The sequence below is a fragment of the Sinocyclocheilus anshuiensis genome, unplaced genomic scaffold (genome assembly GCF_001515605.1).
Source record: "Sinocyclocheilus anshuiensis isolate Anshui unplaced genomic scaffold, SAMN03320099.WGS_v1.1 scaffold676, whole genome shotgun sequence".
NCBI classification, from domain to species: domain Eukaryota; kingdom Metazoa; phylum Chordata; class Actinopteri; order Cypriniformes; family Cyprinidae; genus Sinocyclocheilus; species Sinocyclocheilus anshuiensis.
In genome coordinates, this window is record NW_015558579.1 from 1,830,583 (window position 1) to 1,841,787 (window position 11,205).

At 39.9% G+C, this 11,205-nt stretch overlaps 1 protein-coding gene across 2 annotated transcripts in view; it reads left to right on the forward strand.

Annotated features, from left to right (window-relative positions):
* The first annotated feature begins 1,252 nt into the window (after positions 1-1,252).
* The window catches only part of plekhh1 (pleckstrin homology domain containing, family H (with MyTH4 domain) member 1), a 50,222-nt gene continuing 40,269 nt past the window's right edge, over positions 1,253-11,205 (forward strand). For both annotated transcript variants that reach the window (XM_016475469.1, XM_016475470.1), the window contains exon 1: positions 1,253-1,420. The gene's annotated coding sequence lies outside the window, so the exon portion shown is untranslated. The remainder of the gene's footprint in view (positions 1,421-11,205) is intronic.

Below are 11,205 nucleotides of genomic sequence, written 5' to 3' on the forward strand. Positions count from 1 at the left end.
AAACATCAAGTAGCCAGACTACGTTTTATTTGTATGGCCAGTTATATTACTGTTATTAGTACAAAGTAGCTTACATTTAGCTCAATCAGTCATATATTAGGTTCTTTCCTAATGTATTCACTCACTGTCCGCTTGGGTTTTCGTCTCATTGCGAATCGTTCTGGGTGCAAACGATTCATTTGAATGATTCGATTCAATAGAACGATTCGTTCGCGAATCGGACATGGCTAGCAGACAGGGGGTTTGGCTCCCGGCGTAATCTGACCCCAGCACTCGGCTCTTTAAAGGAATAAAGGATGAATTTACTGAATGGAGATCCGCTGCAACGTCTGCTGAGTTTAGAACAAGACTGGGAGCTCTAAAAGACGGCGCGACGGAGAATGAAAGTTTTGGAGGAGCCACATTTGAGAGCGTTTGCGAAGTTTGGAGGCGTAGCGCAGCGATGTGATGTGATGTGATCTACCGGCTTTGAGAACATTAAAGTGAAAATCTCGAGCGGTCAAGAGAAGGGCAGTCACAAGGTAGGATCATGGGTAGGCTACGTAGGAAACGAGGATACTATAGTTTGACTCCGGTTTGGCTCATTGCATGTGTCATCATGTTTAATGTCTTCATGCTTCACCTATCTCAAACTGCAGTGTTAGTTGGGATGTTCAGGGGGTCCATATAAGTTAATGTTGACATTTTCCAGTCTGACACACCTGTGCGTTGTGCCCATTTTTGGACAAAAGTAATGCCAGCAGTGCCTGTCTCTGTGTTTCTAGTAGTAGGTTAATCAGTGCATGAAAAAGTTTTGTGCTTCTGTATGTTAAATAAATAGTAAAGGAAGAGCAATGATGCAGTTTGCAACCAGTCTCTGGTCACTCCTGCTGTTACAGTTAATAAAACAGACTATGAAGTGTTTCTTGAGAGTGTTTATGTCTGTTTCATTCCCAGTGCATGTGCATTTGTGCTCACGTGGAATTTTTGATTATAATGAATGAGTTTGATCACAGTTTGACCTCATACACACAGGACTGCACAATAAATAGTCATGAGTAAATGCTTATAGTAGTATAAACCCTAGTTTATTCTCTTCTCTCTCTTAGACATTTACACATTATTACAGTGCTTGCAAAATAGCACTGTTGATATTATTCAAACATGCTTCTTCTTCAATCTGACCCCAGCACTCGGCTCTTTAAAGGAATAAAGGATGAATTTACTGAATGGAGATCCGCTGCAACGTCTGCTGAGTTTAGCACAAGACTGGGAGCTCTAAAAGACGGCGCGACGGAGAATGAAAGTTTTGGAGGAGCCACATTTGAGAGCGTTTGCGAAGTTTGGAGGCGTAGCGCAGCGATGTGATGTGATGTGATCTACCGGCTTTGAGAACATTAAAGTGAAAATCTCGAGCGGTCAAGAGAAGGGCAGTCACAAGGTAGGATCATGGGTAGGCTACGTAGGAAACGAGGATACTATAGTTTGACTCCGGTTTGGCTCATTGCATGTGTCATCATGTTTAATGTCTTCATGCTTCACCTATCTCAAACTGCAGTGTTAGTTGGGATGTTCAGGGGGTCCATATAAGTTAATGTTGACATTTTCCAGTCTGACACACCTGTGCGTTGTGCCCATTTTTGGACAAAAGTAATGCCAGCAGTGCCTGTCTCTGTGTTTCTAGTAGTAGGTTAATCAGTGCATGAAAAAGTTTTGTGCTTCTGTATGTTAAATAAATAGTAAAGGAAGAGCAATGATGCAGTTTGCAACCAGTCTCTGGTCACTCCTGCTGTTACAGTTAATAAAACAGACTATGAAGTGTTTCTTGAGAGTGTTTATGTCTGTTTCATTCCCAGTGCATGTGCATTTGTGCTCACGTGGAATTTTTGATTATAATGAATGAGTTTGATCACAGTTTGACCTCATACACACAGGACTGCACAATAAATAGTCATGAGTAAATGCTTATAGTAGTATAAACCCTAGTTTATTCTCTTCTCTCTCTTAGACATTTACACATTATTACAGTGCTTGCAAAATAGCACTGTTGATATTATTCAAACATGCTTCTTCTTCATTTAACATGACTCCATCTAGTATATTCAATCACTTGAATGCACCTCTTTTATGGTGTACATGTTTTTAGTTTTTAAATTAAAATTCTTATTCTGTGTGTGGCCTAAAGTAAAAAAAAATGTCTAGCTGGTATAACTGTTGATAAGAAAGAAAACAATTTATTATAAAGCCGAAGTGCTTATTATTTCTTGAAAAATAAGTAACATAGATAGATAGATGGATAGATGGATATATAGAGATAGCAAATTTGTTCTCTACAAAATCAATGTGGTATTATCAAGATGAAAGATAACTATTTGTCAAGGTCAGTAGAGCTTTTAAAATATGAAATATTTGGACCTTTTTAATAATATGATAATCTTATTTCAGGTGGTCAGCTGTTAAATGGTAGAATAACAAGAAAACAATGATGTTCAGGATTCTTAAGGAATATTATAATATTAAAACTGTTATATTTGTAAACATGGTTTATTACCTTGAAATGTATATGAAATTATACTATTATTACTTTTATTATTATTATTATTTATGAACTGTTCAAAATTACTAAAAATGTTTATTACTTTTTACTTGATAGTTATATCACATGCCATTGAATCAAAATTTGTTGAAAATGGTATATAAAAGTGTTTCAAAAATGTGTGAAACTGCATTTTCTTCTAGATTTTGAAATGTCTTCTGCTTTATTGTCTCAGATTTCTTTATCTGTCACTGTCCCTTATATCTATCAACTTCTAACTATCTAACTCCTTCGCACTCACGCACAAGAAGTCGTGTGTTGAGTGACACGACAACAAATGCCATTTAATTTGTGTAAAACCAAAGCATAAAACCTAAGCTTACCTAAAACTTCTATTGCTGTCTTGCAAGCACTGTTATTTTCTTCACCAAATAAAGTTTTCTCTTCATCCTGCATCAGTCAATGCTTTCTTAGGGAGGCTGCGGTGTGTAGGTGATGTTTACACCTCAGCATGGAGGAATGTCATAGGCTATATATTTACTGCTTCAGCTGATAATGAGTGGCCAGTTTACAGAAGCCTGTTATTAGGCTGAATACAAAGCTTCCTGTAGACCAGAGAAGAAGAGTATTGGAGAGATGAGCTGCAGGAGATCTACAGCTGTTAGGAACTCTCTGTGGTTCATGTAATCCAGTCTATTTATACCACTAAATGGGTGTTGTATTTGACAGCAGATGTTCTCACCCCAAATATGGCATATCTGCAGGCTCAGGCTGTGGTGATGTGCTATATTCAGTTGCAGCTTTTGCTGTCATTGATGGCTGTAGACTAACTTACATCATGTAGTTGTTTTATGGTTCAGTCAGTGGCATGGTTTACTAGCATAAGCTGGTTTAAACTGGTTTATCTGGTCTTCTAGCGCTGCCAGATTGGTTATAAAATGGTGCTGGTCTCCTGGCCTGACCGGCTGATTTAATAGTAAACCAAAACTTCTCTAAAGCCACCAAAACAGGCTCTGAGACCAGACAATAGCATTGTATTTATTTATTTATTTTATTTTCCCCTCCAGAAACCTTGAGAGGAACCAACCTTTTATGACCTTCTCATGAGTTATAGTAATTCAAGCTTTACAGTAATAGAGCTAGAAAGCATCAGTATGGTTTAAGGCTGGTTTATCTGGTCTTCAAGCCTGGCTAAGCTTGTCTTAAGCTGGTGTAACTGCCAGTTAATCAACCAGCTGATTTAAAAGTACCCAAAACCTCTCTAGAACCACCAAAACAGGTTAGGAGACTACAGCATTTTAATTTTTTTTCAACCAGAAACCTTGGGAGGAACCAACCTTCTCAGACCTTTTCATGAGTTGTACTAAAACTTTACAGAGAAGTGCAATAGAGCCAGCTGGCCTTAAGCTAGTCTATATGGTCTCTTTGCCTGACCAGTTGATTTAAAAGTTCACAAAACCACTTCTTGACCTCATCAAAACAGGATTGTTTTTTTTCCCACCAGAAACCTTGGAGGAACCAAACTTCTCAGACCTTCTCAAAAGGTTAAAACTGTACAAAAAAGTACAATAGAGTTAGAAAGCATCTGCATGGAGGAATGAATCCTATTTTGCTGTTTTCTGTCGAACAGCTACTTTGAGTTAGTCAAACAGACATTCAGACCTCCAAAGCTGATGTTATGGGTGGCCATAAATTGTTGCACAGACACCAAATGGAAACTTTGTTGCAGGCTGAAACAAAAGATGTCAGGCTCGGTTGAGTTGCATATGGTGGCCTTTCTTTTGAGATATATAGTCCGTGCAAGAGCAAAGAGTTGGAAAGCTCACTGACTGCTCACTCCAACCTGTAATAGCTACTTTAACTATTCATTCCGATGATCACACATGCAGACATGATATCATATAGCACCGCACATCATTTTTTATTTGAAAATAAATGCAGCAGTAATAGGACTTAAATGTCATTGATTGGCTTCAAATTGAGATGATTGTAATGGCATAAACACACTTGCACGCACACACACACACATACCACAAGCTGACCCAGACATGCTTTTTTTCCTGCTGATTTGAGTAATTAGGATGGGATGCCAAAGTCTTGGAAAACCAGTTTGGTCTTGACAGAGACAATCCAGAAAAACAACAGAGGGGATTTCACACGACTGTTGCGATGATATCATTTAATCGCCTAATCGCTTACATCACCGCAGCTGCACGCTCAGCAGAGATCTAGGGTGTGTGCGCGTGTGGGTACATAAAATAGAGTTTCAAAATGATAATTCATTTTATTGGAATAACAGAGGAGGTTCTGTTTTATTGAATGATGCACCAGAGACTTGTCCTGGTTTCCCACTGGCCTTTCATGACCTACACACACATTGCTGTTTTTTTTTTCATTTCACATTGCCTTTTTCATTGGTTTATAAGATTTACTCTTTCCACTACTACACTGTTTAACAGAGATCATATTCTCCATGTGTCAGTTAAAAGAATATATTGAGTATAGCAAATAACAGACTTTTTCGCCATTAAAAGCTATAGTTTGGTGTGCAGCTCTGGCTTTTTTATTCGATGCCATGTATGCGCTGATATCTATAGTCCTGTTTTTGAGATATTTTGTTTTGTTTGAGATTTATGGGAGCTTTCATGGTGGCTTGATCTTTTGAGCTGCCGTTAAGTCTGTGCAAAATATCAAAAATTAATTTTATAAAAAAATCAATCAATAAAAAAAACAATCAGTCCATCTTAATATTTATGTATTTGTTGTGAAATGGCTTAAATTTGACCAAACTTCCATAATAAAAAAAAAATTAAAAATTGTTAAAGAAGAAAATCAAATATTAAATAGAACTGAAACATTAAATTAACACAAAATATTAAAACATAATGAATTTTAAAATAAAAATAAGGAATAAGAGTGATATTTAGTATTAGTAATTTATATAAAATTAATGCATGTGTATTGTCACGATACGCTGGAGCAAGGGAACGAGGAAATGAGGAGACGTGGAGATTTCACAAAACGAGAGTCTTTAATAATCCAACATGGAGACACAGAACACAAGGATGACGTTCAAGACCCGACAAATACAAACTGAACAGACTGGGACTTTTAAACACAGGGCAATCAGGGGAACACAGGTGCATGGAATCAGTCAATTAACTGGGACACGGAACACAATGGGAGGGAAAACACAACAAAAACCAGTCCATAATCCTGACATATCACCCCCCTGCCGGAAGGCGCGTCCACGCAACGTGGAACAACAGAGGGGGGGAACGGGTGGGAACTAAGGAGGAGGCTCGGGAGGAGGACGGGAACCCGGGAGGGGGCCGGCAGACAGAGACCAGGGAGACGACGAAGGAGGGAGGAGCCAGGGAGGAGACAGGAGGAGCACAGCAGGACCCAGGCCACAGCCATAATGGCGGCCCACGGTGGAGCCGACGGAGGGAGGAGCCATGGAGGAGGAATGGCCACCGACTCCAGGGGGCCGACCAATGGCGGCGGGGCAGGTGGTGGAGGAGCCTGAGGCGGAGACGGAGAGCCGATGAGCCAGGGCGATGGGGAGGATCCGGAGGGCCAAGGCGGAGCAGATGGCACCAGCGACTGACGCGGAGGCGGGGATCCGAAAGGCCACGGTGGAGCCGGAGCGATAGAGGACTGAGGAGGAGCCGAAGGGATGAAGGAGCCTGACAGAGCCGGAGGGACGAAGGGACGAGGCACACCCCGAGGAGTGGAGTCCCGAGGCGCAGTATGGTCGACGCCAGACCAAGGCGGAGCTGGAGGGACGAGGGAGCCCGGCGGAGCTAGTGGACTGCCGGGCCACGGTGGAGAGGAGGGAGCTTGGAGCCATGGTGGAGCCGACGGATCCACGGGCCGAGGCGGAGTCCGGGGCTTAGAGGCTGGAGGCGGAGTCAAGGGAAACTCCAGCCACGGCGACGCTGGAGGATGGCAGTCCCGCGGAGTTTGCACTGCAAAGATGGTGGGCTGAGGGTGAGGAGAGGTGCTGCCAGATGACAGCTGAGGAGGAGGCAGGAGCGGTTGGGAGGGCGGGCATTTGTGAGCCTCCGGGCTTTCAGGCCAGAACTTAGGAACGGGAGCCCTCTCCTCACAGTCGCCGCGCCATACACAGCTCACCCTCAGCCTCGGTGTAGGGGGCGGAGCTCCTCTCCGCACTCACACAGTCTGTGGCTTTCTCCCTCGTGGCTGACATTGTTGCTGGCTCACACACCTTGACTGACGTCATTTGCAGCTCCGGCTCCGTGGCGATCCTCAGCTCTGTCGCTCCATGTGGCGATGGTTCGTCGGTCATGGCGGGCTCCGGCTCTCCGTCAGCGGTGGGCTCGGGCATGCGCTCCGCACAACGGGGAGATGGTGGGCTGGGCACTGGGTCCGGAGTGTCAACTCCACAAAGGCGGCGAAATTCTTAGAGGACCATCTTCGTACGACAGCGCTCTGCACGAGATGAACGAGGAAACAAGGAGACGTGGAGATTTCACAAAACGAGAGTCTTTAATATTCCAACATGGAGACACAAAACACAAGGATGATGTTCAAGACCCGACAAATACAAACTAAACAGACTGGGACTTTTAAACACAGGGCAATCAGGGGAACACAGGTGCATGGAATCAGTCAATTAACTGGGACACGGAACACATGGGGAGGGAAAACACAACAAAAACCAGTCCATAATCCTGACATGTATATTATGTAATTTATATATTGTAATTATACCTAAATATACACTGAACAAAATTATAAACGCAACACTTTTGTTTTTGCCCCCATTTTTCATGAGCTGAACTCAAAGATCTAAGATAGTTTTTATTAAGTTTTTTGTTTTGTTTTTATTACTCTGTATTACTGAGGAGACTTGTGTGAACATTTTTGAGTGATTATGTAAATCAGACTTAAGTTTTATGTTTAAAAAAAGTTTAAACTGATTCATGGAAATGAACTTACCAACTAGCCTGTAAGCTATTACACATCTTTGATCTATCACACTTTCATACATTCCAGATGTGACAATGATGGTGAAACTTTTGTGAAATTGTGATAGTTATTGTTATATTAACTGAATTGTTTTAATTTTATAATATTGTGAATATGTTGGGAGTATTTGATAAATCTTGATATAAAATTGTGCATTTTGAATATGTCCAACTCAAGGCATATGGGGAAAGAATGTAGTGACTCTTTCTCCCCTCTTCCTCCCTTCCCCCCGTCAAACAAGGCAAGGGTGCAAAATGCCTTGTTTCTCACAACATTAGCACAGAGGCTTCAGGGGCAAATGGATTATTTGCATGTTGCTGTCATATTTGGCAGTACAAGTCGACGTGGGCTGAGCTAGCAGAAACATTGGCTTAATTTGACCTCTCTTTCTGATGGCCATTCCTGCCTCTTCTAGGCTCTGTTTCCCAAACCTCAGGTTTTGACTTCAGTCAAGTCCATACATAACTGGACAGAGAGTTATAGAGTTTTGGTCAGCTAGTGGAATCTCTCTGTGCGCCGCTTCTGTAATTTGTCAGTAGGGCTGTAGTTACGACCATGCTAATTGTAGAGTGCAACATGGCGCAGTTGTGCCGCTCTGCAGTTTGAATGTCTGCCGCGCCGGAGACTTCTGGTGTCAGTCCATCTCATTTACCGTTTCACTTCCAACACCACATCTAGCTTTCCTTTATTGTCTGTTACAAGGGCCGTTATATTGTCCAGACGTTAACTGTTATGGCTTTGTAGTCTGTCAAAAACTTCTTTTTGTTGGGACATGAATTTTTTTAATGTTCTCTTTTACTTTGTTGTCCACCATTCTCTATTGTGAGTTTAATTTTTCCCACCATCTGAACAGAGATGTTATATTTAGCCATTTTTTGACTTTGGGGTTAGTGCGTATTTATGACAGGCTGCATTTAAACTCTACTAACAAGATGATCTACAGCTCATACACCCTGGCGCTTTGATTAGATACACCACAGGACTCTGAGAGCCTTTGTCATAGCAGTTGTGCAAATCATGCTAAGGTCAGTGACCTAAAAAGTGTCTATGATAAATAAAAAGAAAAAAAAATCTTTTAGAAACTTAGTTTAAAACACACATGGCAAGTTCTCAGAAATGTACTCTTTATATTCTTGTTTATTTAAATAACTTCAAGTTTGTCATGCGGTGTAACCATCAAATAAAATGTAATAACAAATTTCAGACTTATTCATTATCTTATAATAAGTAATATTTTTTTAATTACAAAATTATTATATTTAATTCATTAATTTTTTTTTGTATTTTATATTTGTAATTTATATTTGTATTTTTATTTTTTTTTAATAAACATAATGAACTTTTTTTTTTTTTCCAGAAATATCACTACATTTTTGGGGAGTTGCACCACATGACATTTTGCAACCTGAGCTAATCTTGCCTTGTCATAAAAAGGCCTCCCTGTCATATAATTTTTAATTTGAGTTTTTTCTCCATGTTTTTGCATTTTGGGTGCTCCATGTGACAGTGATTTGGCAGATATTAATGAGCAGCGATGGAATTTTGTTAAAATATTCTCCCCAATGTTTTCCCCCAAGAAATATAAGATTATGCCAAACTGGGTTGAAGAATTTAATTATTTAAATGATGCCCTTTTTCTTAAAGGGATCATATGATGCTGCTAAAAAGAACATTATTTTGTGTATTTGGTGTAATGAAATGTGTCTATGCGGTTTAAAGTTAAAAAAACACATTATTTTCCACATACTGTACATTATTGTTTCTCCTCTATGCCCCGCCTTTTTGAAACGCGTCAATTTTTACAAAGCTCATCGGTCTGAAAAAGCAAGAACATTGAAATCGCATCATATGACCCCTTTAATTATAAAATCAGTTGTAGCATCAGACTGTTGTAAAGTCAACATTTTTGACTTTATGCCCCTCAAACAACAATAAAAGGGATTTTAATTCACATATATTTAAAAGTTGATCATCATAGAAGAGGTGTATTCAAGAAATTGTATTTATGAATTGCATTTTCAATGTATTTTTGAACAAGTTAATAGATAGGACAAAAAAAATAGCTTCACAGACAAAAACTAGCTACAAATAGTTGCCTGTCGGCTTTGTACAGGTAAAAATAATCAGTGCTTTCCACTATTCAAGAGCTTGTCTCCTTTGAGCCTCCACATTCTTTATCCCTTTTTCAGGGGAAGAGAGAAAGACCCCCTCCCTCATATTGGTAATGGGACTGTCATGCAGAAAGACTCCATTGTGTGGCCCAGGATCCTGTTTCTCCATGGGCCTGTAATTAAGAAGGGATTGCTGGAGCAGGGATATTTAGGTGGCTGAATATAGGGTAGGGATTGCTTAGGCCGCTGGGTAAACTGTCTGCACATGCATAGCTGGACTTACCCCATCCCTACGGCCTTCACACAATATATGCATGTGTATATTAGTGTCTATATTGTGTAGAGAGAGAGTGAGAAGGTAGCCTTTGTTAAACTGTGTCATCTCTATGAGCTCACAGCTCAAGTTTGCTTTTCAGTGGTTACCTAGGTGATCACTAAAAAGTGAGCTCATTTGAAGGGTGGGAAACAATGAAAGAGAGGTGAAAAGAAACCGCTGGCCCAGAGCGTTTACCGCCAGACCTGTGATGTCAACAGTGTGTTCTCATCTTATGGTATATGTCAGTCTTAGATCACCAAGATTTTGGCCTCTTTTTCATTAGACTGTCTAATGGAATTAAACTCCAGTCATTGAAACATTATAAACACTAAAGCAAAGTTCCTGTCAGTTGCACTATTAAGTAATGGTCCTCTAGTATGGGTTTTTTTAATGGCCATTATGCATTCAAATTTTTTAGAGAGCAGGGTAGCCGATGGCTGATATAATGCAGAATAGTGACGAATAGAAGCCTATTTGTGTCTTGGAGTTAAAAAAAAGAAGGGAATTACAACTATACTGCTCACAGTTAATTTGGTGTTACTGTGAACAAATGTTTTGTAATTGCAACTTAAATTCTCATAAATATGACTTTGTATCACAATGTGACTTTAAACCTCAAAATATCTGTGAATTTGAAATTTTGTAGCCTATCTCACAATATGACATTATATCTCAATTGTGACTAGGCCTATTTCTTATAATTGCAACCTTATATCTAACAATTGTGACTTATATCTCCCAATCACACTTTTTATTTTTTACATACATAGGAGAAACATACAGAGGTCCAATAGTGCACAACACAACTTAATCTACACAACACAATGCATAGGACTTATATTGTGTTGTGCTAATTTCGCTGTGTTGTGGCTTGTTTCTGTTGTGTTGTGCAAATGTTGTTGTGTTGCGGCTTGTTTTCGTTGTGTTGTGCTAATTTTGTTGTGTTGTGGCTTAATTGTTTCCATTGTGTTGTGACTTATGTCTGTTGTATTGTGATAATTTTGTTGTGTTGCGGCTTATTTTTGTTGTGTTGTGCTAATTTTGTTGTGTTGTGGCTTAATTGTTTCCATTGTGTTGTGACTTATGTCTGTTGTATTGTGATAATTTTGTTGTGTTGCGGCTTATTTTTGTTGTGTTGTGCTAATTTTGTTGTGTTGTGGCTTAATTGTTTCCATTGTGTTGTGACTTATGTCTGTTGTATTGTGATAATTTTGTTGTGTTGCGGCTTATTTTTGTTGTGTTGTGCTAATTTTGTTGTGTTGTGGCTT